A 16,617-nucleotide genomic window follows, 5' to 3' on the forward strand; every position below is an offset into this window, starting at 1 on the left:
TTGAGGGAGTAAGCAGTTAAGGGTTCAGTTTTAACCTCGTTAAGGTCTTTTTTAAATATTTGTATTGAGATATAATTCATATACCATATAATTCACACATTTGAAGCATTCAAGGACTTTTCAATGTATTCACAGAGTCATGGAATCATCATCACAATTTAAGTTTAGAATATTTTATCACTTCAGAAAAAAACCCTTTACCTATTCCCCTGCCCCTAGGCAACCACTACCCTACTTTCTGTCTCTATAAATTTCTCCAATTTTGGCATTTCATATTAAGAAATGCTACAATATGTGAGCCTTTAGTAACTGGATTCTTTCATTTAACTTAATGTTTTCAAGGCTCATCTATGCTGTAGCATGTATCAATCAATCAGTACTTTAATCCTTTTTATTGCTGAATAATATTCTATCATAGAGATATACTACCTATTATTTATCCATTCAGCTGTTGGACATTTGTGTTGTTTCTACTTTTGGGCTGCTATGAATAATGCTGCTATGAATGTTTGTGTACAAGTTTTTGTTTGGATATATGTTTTCATTTCTCTTCAGTAAATAATCAAGAGTAGAATTGCTAGGTTATGTGGTAACTCTGTGATTAATTATTTGGGAAACTGCCAAACTATTTTCTAAAGTGGCTGCACCATTTTTTATGCCCCTCAACAATGAATAAGGGTTTTAATTCCTCTGGATTCTTGCCAACACTTGTCATTGTCTGTATTTTTTATTGTAACCACCCTAGTGGGTGTGAGGTGGTATGTCATGGTGATTTTGATTTGCATTTCCCTAATTACTAATGATGTTGAGCACGTTTGCATGTGTGTATTGGCCATCTGTATGTCTTCTTTGGAGAAATATGTATTGAAATCCTTTGTGCATTTTAAAATTGCGTTTTTTTTTATTGTTGAGTTGTACAAATTCTTTGTATATTCTGGATACCAGCCCCTTGTCAGACATACGATTTGCAAATACTTTCTCCCCTTCTTTGGGTTGGATTTTCAACTTTATGATGGTATTGTTTGCAGCACAAAAGTTTTAAATTTTAATGTAGTCCAATTTATATTTTTTCTTTTGCCATTTTTGCTCTCAATGTCATATCTAAGAAATGGCTACATTAGATTTTAGTAATATATTAGACACCAAATGGAGATAGGCAGTTGAAAGTGAGTCTGGACTTTAGAGGAGAGATCAGTTGGATAGAATTGGGGAGCAATCAGTGTACAGATAGTATTGGGTTGGCCAAAAATTTCATTTAGGTTTTTCTGTAACACCAAAAATGAACTTTTTGACCAACCCAATATTTAAAACCCTGGACTTTATGAAATCACTCAGAGAGAAAGAGAGAGTAGAAGTAGACAAGTCTTGAAAGATACAATTTCCATTACACATAGCATGGGGTTCAGTGTATGCCCGGAGTTCTGGGGTAAGCTACCAATAAAGAGAATCTAAGTTACTGAGTAAACACTAAGACTGTCCAGTTAGGGGTAAGCAGATGTCCCCCTGGAAGAGTTTGTGAAATAGTTTCCACTCTGTGGCTGCTATAGTCAAATTGAGTTTTCTAAATAAACTGGATTAGAATTTTCTCCACATGTTCTTAACCTCCTAAGAAGCTGATCAAATCCCTGTATAGGACGTCCATACTGGTCAAAGAAGCAAATGGAATCCATTCCAGCTTGCTTAAGCTAACAAAGAATTTAGTAGAGAACATCAGGTAACTCACAGAATCCTCAGCAGGGCTGAAGAAGTAGGCACCGGGTCAAAATACCAGCAACCACGTCCAGAACCAACCACATACTGGCCGGATAAGCATATTGTTGCAGCTGCCTCTGATCCCAGAAGCACAGTGCAGAACTTGCCTAGTGTGGGAACTGCCACTGTCATTGCTACCACAACCCACACTTTAGATGCCAGGAACTCAACTTCTCTCAAATTGCTATACATATCTATAAAATTGCTTTAGATGCCAGGTAGTCAACTTTACTGCAGGTTCTACTTTACCCTTTAAAGCAAGCTACTCAACTGCCACTGGCATTAGGAAAGTAGATGTCCAACATTTAGCCTGTATCCTCTTGTTATGAACTGAAACCTCATGTGGGTGACCCTGACTGGTGGAACCAAGGTCATCTGTTTGCATCCTAGATGCCTAGGATAGTGGCAAAATAGATTTTCTGGATTTTATCTTGGGAGGGCAAAACTCACAATGAAGAAACATAAAATATAGAGGATATTATTGAAAAGATGATGGGAGGCCATGTGTGAGAAGTCTTCACTATAATGAGCCATGCACACTTACCAATTACAGCATTTCACTAATACCTGTGAGAGTTTCTTATCCAGATATCATATAATTGATAAAGGTTACTGTAGGGCTTCCCTGGTGGCACAGTGGTTAAGAACCTGCCTGCCAACGCAGGGGACTATGGGTTCGAGCCCTGGTCCGGGAAGATCCCACATGCGACGGAGCAGATAAGCCCGTGCGCCACAACTACTGAAACCCGCACGCTTAGAGCCCATGCTCTGCCAGAAGAGAAGCCACCGCAATGACAAGCCCGCGCACCGCAACCAAGAGTAGCCCCTGCTCACCGCAACTAGGGAAAGCCCGCGCACAGCAACGAAGACCCAGTGCAGCCAAAAATAAATAAATAAAATAAATAAATTTATTAAAAAAATATAAAATAAACGTTACTGTTAAATGTCTTCCATTTAGAAGTGACAATTTCTCCATCTAAATATAACATAATTAGATGAACTATATTTGTGAATTCACAAGTTTATCAGCTATTTGCTTTTTTTTTAGAGCAGGCCTCAGAACTGGATGGTAAGTTGTTATACACATGGAATGTTATACACATTTTAATATACATGAGCAACTCAGTGACCTTACATTATTGAACATTAATAATTTCTCTTCATATAGAAAGACATTTTATGATGTTATTCATTTAATGAGATCTATGTGCATTATTTTTGTCTGTGACATATCTGGCAAAGAAAAGTCGCCATAAGATATAGAACTTACCATTAATTTATTATAAATATTCACAACAATTTAATGGGGCTTGAACAAAATAAGAATTTTGCATTGCTTAGCTACTGACTTTTTTTTACTCAATTTCACTGAGGTATAATTTACATAAAATTCAATAAACCCTCTTTCAAGTGTGATAAATTTTGACAAATATATCCACCCAAATAATCATCAGCCACAATCAAGATATAAAACATTTCTATAACCCCCCAAAACTCCTTTATGATGCTTTATATCATCCTCACCTCCCCAGCCCTATGAAAACAGCAATCTACTTTCTGTCACTACAGATATTGATTTTTTCCAAATTACTGAGGCATAATTTTCATACAAGATAATGCATTCATTTTAAATATGCAGTTTGCTATAGCTATTGATTTTCAGAAAATAAAATTACTCTCTATATATGTTTTTCTCTTGAATTTTCAGCTGTAGTTATTAATTAAAAAAACAACCTTACCAGTCATTTGGTTATATAGGAACGCATTAAATACGTTCTCTTTGTTTTCTATACACACAGACTCACACAGAGTACCTCCATACTTTCTGCACACAAGCTGTGTGATATCACAGTATTCTTGATCCAAAAACTATTCTTGAAAAATTGCTGATACAAAGGCCAGTGAAAGCAGACATAAAACTAAGCTACTGATTTAGAACCAAGCTGTTATTAGCTACTACAACACACATATGCATCATAAGGTCCCCGAAATATCGATATTAATGGTATTCCTAGCTCCTATAAAATTATGTTAAGGAAGGTAGAGTATAAATCTTAAGTAAACAAGTGAATAAATAAATATACACAGTTGGTGATTTAATGCTTGATGTGTGTGGGAGAGGATGGATAGAGAACATGTTATCCAGCGACTTCCACTAATTGATGCTATTAGCGTGTTTTATGAGTTATTGATTTCTAAATGTCTTCTTCCCAGTTTAGCAAGAGAATCAGATCTTAGAGGACCATGCCAGCTAATCTTTTTTTATCAGGTAGGACGGATAATGGTTTGAATGTAATCCAGCTTCCTGAATGTGAATGAATAGAATGACTTCCCACAGTGTGGTATCCCAATTTGCGTGTGAGTTACAGTAACAATTGCTGGGAGCAAATTCTTGTAACTTAGAAATTTGAGCCCCTGAGAAAATTTTGAAGGAAGGGGCACCTGACCATTTTAAAATTCACAAAATAAACAAGAATAACCATCATATAATCAATCAATAGCCATTGTACAATTAATCTATCACTTCATTTTAACAAACGTGTCATGAATGTATTATATATGAAATACCACTTAAGGCCATGGCGATACACAAACAAAGGAGGGCTTCTGCTCTTGTGTTCCCACTTTAAACAGGCAGGAGAAAGAGAACATTAAATTAACAATTATAACATGGAGTGCTAAGTACACTTAGAAATGTGTCCAGAGTGCCATGGTAGCAGGGATAAAGAACACTGGATTTAGGTCAAGAGAATAAGAGAAAAACTTTCTAAAGGTGATGATATTTTTGTTACCTCAAGGAGGAGCAGAAATTAGGCAAATTAGAGGAAGTAGAGTTTGGCTGCATTCCTAAGAAACCTCTTGTTATTAAAAGTCACATTATAACTTCTTCAATGAAAAAAGGTAAGTAAGATGCTAGAGAACTTCAAAATTGTAATAGTAAGGTTTTTTTCTCCTGCAGAAATTTCAGTAATAAAGATATCTCTACTGTTATAAAGGTATTTTTATATTATAAACAGCAACAACAAAAAAATCAAAATGGGCAAAATCAAAACTAAACAGTTTCTCATTTACTCTTTGGTCCACGCAGCCTCAGTTCCTTTTTTGCTGAGTCCTGACCTCACAATTGTGCTTGCTACGCTTATCGCAGCTGCCAAAGGTAAAGAAAACAGCCCAAGAACAGAAGTCCATGGAAAGATGTTGGCAGAGCATCTGGCCATGCAGTCAAAGCAGTCATGTGTTTCCATGCATTGTCTGCATGAATTTCCCCCTCTCTACTAGTGAGCTACTAATTCCTAATAGAGACTGACTTATAATCAATAGTAGTTTACACAATGCAAAGTAGGTTTCATAACTAGTTGATTGCATTATATCTAATTCCCATTATAAAAGCTTGTTCTGTTGGAGATATGCCTGAAGTTTGGTGTGACTGTAGCACAAAATGTAACTGGGGGTAGTTACTTTCAAAAGTGAGCCTGGACGAGTACCTAGATCCTGGAGGCCTTTGTGTGCCATGCTAAGGAATTTGGATTTTATTCTGAAAGCAATACAGGAGATTGATTAATGAATTACAGGGAGGGTTGAGAGAGAGCCTAAGATTCGAATTTAGAAAAAGCTCCCTGGCAGCAGTGTACAATATAGATTGTGTGTTGGATGTTGGTGAGAGAGACTATTAGGAGACTTATTAGGATGATGAGGACCTAAAGTAAGGCAGTAGGAAAGAAAAGGAGGGACTAATTTAGACAGATAAGAACACTGAATGATTTTACTTAGTGACAGACTTGATGTAGAGGTGTGTATATGTGTGTGTGTGGTGTGTGTGTGTGTGTGTGTGTGGCAATGCTTGCAACTGTGTAGAGGGAGTTTAACGGCTATCTTTATGTCTTAGGACTACCAGGTGAGATAAGAAAGACAGGAGGAGAATCAGGAACAGGATTTCTGGAGAGGAGTGATGGAAGAGGATGGCTCATTCATAAATTTAATTTATGTATGAAATATAAGAGGAAATACTCAATAGGTAGGTCTGAAAATCTGGGAATTAACATTACAGATAAACAGGATTTTAGAAAATAAAATTCTACTTAAAATTGTAATCAAAGTAAAACATACATGTGGTTAAAAGCATCAATTTATCAGTAATGGCTTAGAAAGAAAAACCATGATTACAGTGTGGCAGTTATGGATTGGAGCCTCTCGGCTCCAAATCCATCTGCCATTGTCAGCTCTGGACCCTCAAAGCGTTTCCCTTTTGCAACAAGCACAGTGCTACGCTTTCACAGCAGAGGGCACTGGAAGGACACTGGAAGAGGAAGGGATTTCTCTTACTGATTCCTGATGTTGCTTCAGTCGGCTCCTGCAGCATGGGTGGCTTCTGCAGGATCCAGCACCAAAAGCCTGAGTGGCCTTCTGCAGATCCAGGCCTGGCCGTGTGCACAGCTTCTCCAGCACACGGTGGTCAGCAGCTTCCTCAGACACCTCCTCTGGCAGCTTTGTTGCAAGTTCCTAGGTGTAGCACCTCCCTGTAAAGGGCTTACCTATGAATGCCCTCCTCTGGCACCTCGGAGGGTGGATTTCCAGCCAGCTCCAGGTGACAGATTTCCAGAAAATTCTGCTGGCATGGCACCATGGCAACTCTTCTGTCATCCAGTGAGCCACAGCTGTGCCCTCTCCTGCAAGGTCTGGATATCGGCTCTGAGGAAGAGACTTTCCTTAAGCACTCTAGCTCAGCCCTAAGCAGAGGGGCTGCTCTTTTTTTTATACGCTATTCCTATATTCTTCAGAGTCCTCTTCAGTTCTTACTAGCCAATCTTTTGTTACTTCAATTCTGTTATAGTTAGTAGCATTTTGTATTTAACTTTCCATCTTCAGATAACTGGGATGTTTCTCTCTTCTGATTGAACCCTGACTGATACATCTTTTCTACTTCTCACAAAACTAATGCCACCCTCCAGAGGCAGTAACTTTTTACTATTTTTAAAACTATTTTTTTTTTTTTTTTTTACTATTTCTCATTTTAGCTTTCCTGATGGTCTTATGGGTTATTCCAAGATCATGAGGATTTAGTGTATTTCCATATCACCCGCCACCTCTGTCACTTCCATCGCTTTCTCCCATGCCCCTTCCACCTCCCCTTGATACAAATATCACCTTTCTCAGTTCCTCCACTGGTCACTCTGCAAAATGTCAAACTATGTACCTAATTCTCATTTCTTATTCTATTACCTAAGGAAAGTATATGTTTTTGTCTACTAATCTTGTAATGTGAGAACATTGTCATTCTTTCCCTTTGCTCCACCTTTGTCTCCCTTTCGCCTCCATATATGTATCAACCCTGCTTTTATTTTCTTAAAATTAAAAAAAATATGGATAAAATTTAATTTGGAAAAATTAAAAACGAAAGAAATCATATTATAGGTAAATTCTTAACATTGAAGGCCAACACACAACATTCAGAGTCTTTCAGCTGTTAAAAAAAATATTGCTCTGTGAGGCAAGTAATGCACTCTCATGATACTTGCTTCTCTGAGTTTACAAAGTCAGGATCCAGTGTTACCTACCAGAGAATAAACCTAGTATCAAGTTCAAAAGATTTCTTTTTATCATTTATTCAAACTTATGTCGTGTTTTAGTTTCCTTTAAACTTAAGCTGCCTTTCTTTTATAGCTTTTTTTTTCTTCCTGTTTGCTGATTTATCTCTCATTCTTTATTTACTCGCATAGTCTTGTGCTTTTTCAAGCCCTCATCCATACTATCAATTATGTTGAATTCTCCCCCATCCCTTTTTCCCTTAAAGATCTCCTGGTAGAGCTTTCCACTCTTCTTTTCCAACTTAAGTTCTTTATTTTCTATGCCTGCTGAACAACTTGAAAATTCTCTTAACTGTTGTTTTTTCCCAATGGTTCAATTTCTTCTTTTGTCATGGTTTACTTTCCTGTTTTGTTGGACCATATCCTCAGACAACTTCCTAAAAAAAGTTTAGTGTGTATAAATTTTGAGTTCTCACACGTTTGAAAATGCCCATATTTTGTCTCCACATTTTATTTGGCTAGGTTGAGTACACCAGGTTAAAATATTTTTTTTCTTGAGAACTTTGAAGACATTGCACCATTATGTTCTGACACCCAGCACTGCTCACGAGAAGCCTACTTCTATAAACTTTTAGGATTTTCCTTTTATTCTTGGTCTCATGAACATTCATAATGATGTATCTCTGATGAAGCAGGGGGGAGGTGATATGACTGTGTGTGGGTACTTTTTCACTCATTCTTCTTGAAAGGCAATTGGCCCTTTTATTCCTCGCTACTTCATCTATTTTCTGTCTCCTATAACTTTGTTGAACTCTATCATGTGTTGGCCCCTGTGCTAGATCTTCTCCATTTGTCTCTGCAGATTCACTTTCCACCCTTCTTCTTCCTGCTGCATGCCCCAGGAGGGTGGTTTTTACAGATGGCAGCACAAGCTTCCTGGCTTCCAGAAGTTGGGTTTGAACAATGGGAGGCATCAGCAGGTTATTGGAATGTGGGAAGAAGGTACAGTTGATGTATTTATTCCTATGGAAACCTCCCTGCTGAGCCATGTATGGGCAGTGGTTGAATTTCTTTACAGAGTGTCATAGCTCTTGCAAAACTTAACAAGTATTAAGAAGGCGTAACAAGTAGGTTCTTGGAATTGCTCATTCTTCTTGCCCCTTCAGACAGAGGGATAGTAGTTGCCTCTCACTTTTGCTAGACTCATTAGTCTGTACTGGATTCCCCTTATCACTGACCACACTTTTGTAAATTAGGTATGTATTAAGCTCTCTTCAGTATCCATTTTGGGGGTGCTTTTTGATGTTTATGAAGAATCTGACTGATACAGATCCCCAGGTTGTTTTCTTGGTAGGTGAATATATGCATTGAGAAGAGATCATACTTCTGCTTAATATCCTGTTATTTGAGAATATAAGTGAATCAGAATCAGAACATAGGTAATAGTTGAGGCTTGGATAAGGTTACCCAAGATTATGCTTTGCAGCACATGTTGCATTTTCACCTATCTTGTCAGTGCCTATATTAGTAATTTACTTTAAAAAGTTAATCAACTGAATGTCAGCACATTTTGTTTAGCTCAAACTGAGTATTATAGGAAATATTTTTTTAGTAACTTATTAGCCTTGTTTAAAATTAGATAAAATCAGTCGTTCCTTGGTATCTGCAGTTGCTGAAGTTTCATATATAAAATGATGTAGTACAGTTGGTCCTCCGTATCTACAGATGCAGAACCTGTGGATATGGAGGGTCGACTGTAATTCATTAATTTAGAAGACTTTTCATTCATAAGTAGGTGAATTCTATTTTTGGAGATTTTAGGTTATTTCCTATCAGCTTTTTGTACCTTCAGTGTTTGTTGTTACAATGCATAAAGTAGAAAATAATTTCATTTACATTGAAAATTTTAACTGGAAGTTTTTATTATTGCTTCTGCTGTAATTAACAACATACATACGTTCTAAAGGGCTAGATACATTTCAGAATTACATTCCTATGGTTATTTTAAGAAGAGATTAGGAAGCATGGAATTTATATGTATGGAGAAAAATGCAAGAGATCCCAGAGACTTCATAGAGCAGGATGAGTCAGGGTTCATCCTACTAGAAAGTTAAGTGCACAGTCACAATAGATTGAGGGGTACACAAGGCAACTCTCTTTGATCTAAACTTTTATCCGTGCTTGTCTGCCATGACATCATTTTCCATTCTAATTTTCTCAAAATTCTCTTTATCTGAGCCATTACTTTGGTGAGCTGATGAAGTTAGGGAGGGGAAAAGGGAGAACAAGCATAGCTTGGTGTGGTAACTGGCTACTCCAGAAACCCTTAAGTCCATCCATAGGGGTCAAGATGATGATATAGGCTTAAAATAAAATTGCCCTTTCCCCAACAGAGGCTAAGAGAGAAATGGTACATTAGATTGTGATCATTTTACCGCTAGCCTTCTATTCTTATTGTTAGGAAGACCTAGAAATCCATCTTTCCCTACCCATCAATACTCATAACCTATCAGCATCCGCATCGTGTCTACTGGGAGTACTCTAATATTCCATTTATGTCTATTTATGTCAGCCACCAAAGGAGTCCCTAGACATCCAGGTTACCTCTTCTCTCCCACACTCTAATCCCCATTGAGTTCCATATACTTCCATTCTGGTCTCTTTCCCTACCCTAAAATTCTTCCATGATGCCCTCAGGAATCCCAGTTCCATTAGAATTAAAATCTCCTGTATCCTCAACCTATTCTCTGAATAGTCCTTTCATCTTCTTGCTGTAAAAGAAACCTGGGGGCTTCCTTGATGGCTCAGTGGTTAAGAATCCGACTGCAGGAGACACAGGTTCGAGCCCTGGTCCGGGATGATCCCACATGCCGTGGAGCGACTAAGCCTGTGCGCCACAATTGCTGAGCCTGTGCTCTAGAGCCTGCGAGCCACAACTACTGAGCCTGTGTGCCACAACTACTGAAGCCCACACGCCTAGAGCCTATGCTCCACAACAAGAGAAGCCACCGCAATGAGAAGCCTGCGCACCACAACGAAGAGTAGTCCCCGCTCGCTGCAACTAGAGAAAGCCCGCGCGCAGCAACAAGGAGCCAATGCAGCCAATAAATAAATAAATAAATAAATAAATTAATTAATTAATTAATTAATTAATTAATTTAAAAAAAAAAAAGAAAAAGAAACCTGGAACTCTCCTGAAGTTTCTGCTTCCCTGACAGCTGTCTCAAGTGATGGGTGTTTTTCTTATTCATCTCTCCCACCTCTGGGCCTGAGAGTGGAGAAGATCTCCTTGTACCTCATTGCTGCTTCCACACCATTCTCTCTTCTTCCTCCCTACAACTTTTTAACATTGAATCCCATGCCATCATATTATGTCGTTCATTACCCCTTATTGTTGCCATCATCTACTGATTCTCTAGCCTTTTCCTCTTACCTTCTACAGTTTTACTCCTGGCTCATTCTTGCTATCTCTAATACCCTCACAATTCTTGCTAATTTAATGTAGACTAAAGGAATCATTGCAACAACCTGATCTGTTAGTTCCTTGGACTCTTCTTCAAAGAACTTGTCTCCAGCTTAGTGCAGCCCCTCACTCTCTTGGTTATATCCTAGACCTTGAGATTACCATAAATGCAAACCCTACATAATCTCAATATATTTTTTTAAACATCTTTATTTGAGTATAATTACTTTACAATGGTGTGTTAGTTTCTGCTTTATAACAAAGTGAATCAGTTATACATATACATATGTCCACATATCTCTTCCCTCTTGCGTCTCCCTCCCTCCCACCCTCCCTATCCCACCCCTCCTATCCCACCCCTCTAGGTGGTCACAAAGCACCGAGCTGACCTCCCTGTGCTATGCGGCTGCTTCCCACTAGCTATCTATTTTACATTTGGTAGTGTATATATGTCCAATCTCAATATTCTTATACCCCAATCTCTAACCAGTACCTCTCCCAGCTCACATCCAGCCATCCTTGACCTCCATTGGGACCTACAGTTCATTAACCTAAATTGTCCCTCTCCTTGTGACATCTTCATTACCCTCTTACCCGGATTCATCCATAGGCAATCATAATAATCTCCCTCACACTTGCTCTTGTCTTCCTTGCCCCATTTCTCCCTTCTTTGTACTGCTTCATGAAACTACATTTGGGTTAAATCCTTCCTTGTCTGGGCCATGCAGCTGAGTATTGCTGGAGAAAAACTTGCAACTATAATGATAGTGTCACTTTAAATTAAACATACAAACCATAATGCTACCAGGCAATTGTTCTGGCCCATTCAGTCTCTCATTTTCGTAGACAACTACTTCACATTTTTTTCAGAAGCAAAGGAACGCTTTATTCTTATTCTTTGATCAGAGAATGGAGAGGTGCACGCTCCCGCTCCAGAGCACTCACTGCTCCCCACAGGCCGTGGGCGGGGCTGCTTTACAGGGATCTCGTGGGGGTGGGACAGTGGGGAGTGTTCTCACAGGATTGGAGCAGCTGTGCTGCTCACGCTCCAATCACAGCGCCGGGCACAGAGTCTCTGCGCACGACCTGCTGCTGCCATCTTGAATTGCGGTGTCACGCTCAGCACTTCTGCACACAGCCAGCAAATTTGGTATGTCGCAGCAGCAGTTCTGCGTCGGGAACTCTAATCCAGTGTGTTAGGTGCAAGGCTTCTGCACACGGGGTCCCTATAGGCAAGTGAAACCAGACTAAGCACAAAAGGAGAGCTTAGACTTTATCTTATTTTTCCTAGATATTATTTTTCCTGGGGATCCCTGTGAGCTTTGCTGGTGACATTTATGGGTTATGAAATGGACTTTGCATTTCATTCTAAGTGTTATGGGGAGCCATTGCAGGGTTTTAAGTAAACGAGTGAGGTGATCTGATTCACATTTTCAAAAGCTTCTCCTGGTGGCTTCGTGGAGAAAAACATGAAAGGGGGATGAGGGGCAAGCCTGGAAGCAAGGACACATGGGCTTGGCAACTGTCCTCCATGCTCCTAATGTTTTCATGTTACCCGAAGCTCTCACTTGAGAATCTGAAAGGATTATGGATCAAGGGAAAAGGGAAAGGAGCTAACAGATGTGGTGAGGGCCAGGAGAAGCAGGAAACGTTGAGGCAGAAACCACAGAAAATTTCAGAGGGTTCCAGCAGGATTAAGGTTAATGGCTGTTACCATCTTTTGCCTCTAATAAATGTAAATGTTCACCACAAATAAAACTTTCACAAGTGGCAATTTCCCCTGAAATTCTGGGAATAGGGAGAAGGTCCAGAACCCTGGAGCTGAACAACAGAATGTACAAAAATCTAGTCAGAGACTCCCGAATGAACAAAGAATGCTGGAAGGAAGGTGAAAAGGGTCAGCAGAATAGGGTCTTGAGATGAGCACAGTTTTGCCATCTGAATCTGCATTTGCTGCCCAACCTGCTAAGCTTTGCTACTGCCAGCCACTGAGCACAGGTGAGTATACTGGAAGATAGCAGCCCCAATTTCATGCTTATTACTGATTCTCCTCCAATGTGGCAAGGATAAACGATGGAAATCAGTGTTCTCATCCTTGACTTCTCTCTATCAAGCTTCCCCATGTTCAGTTTTCTGTGAGGATGCAAAGAGCTCAGGTGTTTTTTGTGACAATGAAAAGAGCTGATGGCATCTTTTGATATCTAAAGTTGTGAGAGCACTATTTCAATGCATATTTCATCTTGATGCTCTTCTGCCCCATGGCTGCACTTCATGGGAAAGGACTGCTGCTCTAGTCGTGATTAATCAGTAACTGACTTACTCTGTAACTGGAAATGCAGCACAAGCCTGAGAATGATAATGCAGCTTCAAAGCCCTTTGTTTATGAAGTGTTTTTATCATAATTTAAAAATTCTACTTGTTTTCACGTAAACCTATGAGGTAGGTTGTCGTCACTGACATTCTAAAGATGAGAATGTGGACCTTGGATGACTCCTACAAGGTCATAAGAGAAGTTATTTGCTTAGTCAGGATAGGAACTCACAGTCCTGTTTCATCAGATTATTACCCTTTGAGTCACATAATTACAGTGACAAATGGAGTGACCAGAGATAAAATGTTAGGTGAGACAAGCATAGAAGTCCATTGATGCAAAAAGCTGGAAGGCAAAAGGTGCCATTTTTCATGCAAGAAACATAGTCTGTGCCATGTTTTTAAGCCACTAAGGAGAAGTAAAATAAAGTTATATATTTGCTTTTTTTTCATTGTTGTTGCTATTTGTGCTGTCTCCATTCCCTGAATACTGTCCTTGCTTTTAGGTTTGTCAAGTGACTCTACTGTGGCTCTTGTCACTGTTAGAAACCATAGAAGAGAGCTTGATGTTTCCATGAAGTTCGATGTTTCCATGTTTCCTACTCAAAGGGCAAATGGTGAGTGCAATATGAAATAAGATCAAAATCCAGTAGAGGTTTTGACAATCTCATTCTGCCTTTCCTTTTTAGAATCTTATGAGATATATTGCTCTACTGAGAGAGAAGGATGTTGAGGGTGAGAACAAAAGAGAATGGTCTATCGTTGTACTCAATTTCTTGATGTAGTGATTAACAAAAGGAAGTCTTTACACATAAAGTATGTTAATCATAGATGAAGCCTGAGGTGGGGTCAAAAGAAAAGGTCCGGCTTTATGAGCCAGAAGGGAATTATGTTACTCAGATCTGATGCTGAAGATTTAAAAGGAATGTCCTTATCGTTCCATATCAATTGCCATCCCATCCAGGAGTGATAGGCATGAGCAAGAGCAAGCTGAGCGGTGACAGCTCTAAACAAAATAGACTTAAGGGTGGCTTCTAAGTGTGGAGAGTAACACGGCTTGTAGACAGACACGGGCAGGACCAACCTATAACAGATTAACAGCATAGGGAACCATTTCTCACCTCTGCACATCAAGAGGAAAAATACTTATCAGTAGGAGAAAGAGTGGATGCAGTGTACATGTGGAAAAAGCCTTGGGAATCCCACGTCAAGCCAAGAGGTGCAAGGGAAAATTGTCCAGCCTGCTTTCCTTTCCTTGGGGAGAAAAATCATCTATGAGATACTCAAGTATACCAGTTGACTATTGTGGAATTTTTCCTGCACTTCAGGACAACTGAATATTTTGGAGGAGGGAGAGAAAACTGGCCAGGGTAAGCCCCTTCCATTGTTTCCCCAAGGTGCTTTGTATCCTCCACATAACTGCACTTACAATATTGTGATTGTCTATTTTCTCATCTCTATCTCTGCACAGCTGTAGGCTCTTCGAGGGCAGGGGTCTTGTCTGGCTTGTTCAGTGTGGTATCTCCAGTGCCTAGCACATTGTACTTGGCACTTAATACATTCGATGGTTGTTGGTTGTCCAAAGGAGTGAATGGTGGATCAAGTAAAGGCAGCTTACAGATAGGAGAAGAAGTAAACTTTTGTCTCCTGAATCTAATCCTACTGGTAATCTTTAAAGAGATATATAGCATATAATTAAGAACCAGGCTGCCTAGTTTCCAAATCCAGTTTTGTCATCTCCAAGCTGTGTCATTACAGGATGTTTCTTAACCTTATCTGTGAATGGGGACAATGATACCCACTTATATCAGTGGTTATGTCAGGAATCTGAGTTTGGCTGCATGTATAGAAAACCCAAATAAGAGTAGTTCAAATAGGATAAAGGTTTATCTTTTTTTTTTTTTTTTTTTTTAAATTTTATTTATTTACTTATTTATTTATGGCTGTGTTGGATCTTCGTTTCTGCGCGAGGGCTTTCTCTAGTTGCGGCAAGTGGGGGCCACTCTTCATCGCGGTGCGCGGGCCTCTTATTATCGCGGCCTCTCTTGCTGCAGAGCACAGACTCCAGATGCGCAGGCTCAGTAGTTGTGGCTCACGGGCCTAGTCGCTCCGTGGCATGTGGGATCTTCCCAGACCAGGGCTCGAACCCGTGTCCCCTGCATTGGCAGGCAGATTCTCAACCACTGCGCCACCAGGGAAGCCCAAAAAGGTTTATCTTTTATTACCTAATAATAAGTCAGTTGGAAGAAGGGTAGTCCAGGGCTGCATGGCAGGTCTACTATGAAATCAGGACCCAAGCTCTTTCTACCTTTTCTTTTAGCCAGCCTTGGTGTGTGCCTTTTACAATGGTCATGTGGTGGTTGCTGGAGCTCCAGCTATTGCATCTGCTGGAAAAAGGAGATGAACAAAAGCAAACTCCACATGACACTAAGTCTCCTCCCTTTAAAGAGATTCTGAGAAGACTCAACCAAAAACTTTCATTTATAACTCATTGGCCAAAACTGTGTCACACGTTTGCCCATCTGGGAAGGAGTCTGGGAAATGTGTTTTTTGTCTTTTAGCTGGGCATATTGCTAGTCTTAAAATAAAAAGGGTCATGTTGGTAAGGAAAAAGTGGAGATTGGATATTGGATAGGCAACTAACCGTATTGGAACAGGTAAAGACACACACAGTAGGCACTCAGGAAATCTGTTGTACTCACGTTTAAATTAGACTTGTGATTGTAATTGAAAACATATTAAAATATATAGAAATGATGGATATGTAGACTTGAACATTGAATTTATAGGACGTATCTTTAGGGTAGCTTCCCAGCTCATGGGTAATGATTAATGCTGACACAGTATTTACTGTGAACCTGGATCCTGATACATAATCACTCATTTAATCCTTAACCACAACTCTGAGAAGTAGCTGCGGATATCATTTGCACTTTGTGGATGAGAAAAACTGAGAGTTAAGTAGGATGCTACCACAATCATCAAATGGTAGAACTAGGTAACATTTAAACTTAGACAATCCGCTTTCATCGTCTGTGCTCTTAATCACCAGTGTAAGTGAGAGAATGTCTTCCAATAAAAGTGTATTTAAAAGACCTCATTTCCGGGACTTCCCTGGTGGCGCAGTGGTTAAGAACCCGCCTGCCAATGCAAGGGGCACGGGTTTGAGCCCTGGTCCCGGAGGATCCCACATGCCGTGGAGCAACTAAGCCCGTGAGCCACAACTACTGAGACTGCGCTCTGAGAAGCCCACGCACTGCAGCGAAGAGTAGCACCCGCTCTCCGCAACTAGAGAAAGCCCACATGCAGCAATGAAGACCCAACACAGCCAATAAATAAATCAATAAATAATTTAAAAAATAAAAAAATAAAAACACTTGGAGTTTTTTAAAAAAACAAAATAAAATAAAACACCTCATTTCCTTCCTCTAAAAATTTTCCAGTTCCCTGGCTGGAATAAGCTAACTATGAAATCTTACAAATATATTTAAATTTATTGTGTCTCTTTGATGCCATGTTCGAAATAAGGAGAATAAATAGCAGATGGTGATATCTGTTAGAATATAA

General features: G+C 39.5%; 1 long non-coding RNA gene across 1 annotated transcript; it reads left to right on the top strand.

Moving 5' to 3' along the window:
• The first annotated feature begins 13,702 nt into the window (after positions 1–13,702).
• Positions 13,703–16,398, top strand: LOC309661553. The gene is made up of 2 exons (XR_014264072.1): positions 13,703–14,934; positions 15,260–16,398. It is a non-coding gene; the product is annotated as an uncharacterized lncRNA (long non-coding RNA).
• Positions 16,399–16,617: the final 219 nt, after the last annotated feature.

Source organism: Balaenoptera physalus (genome assembly GCF_965194825.1).
Source record: "Balaenoptera physalus genome assembly, chromosome: 5".
Lineage (NCBI taxonomy): Eukaryota > Metazoa > Chordata > Mammalia > Artiodactyla > Balaenopteridae > Balaenoptera > Balaenoptera physalus.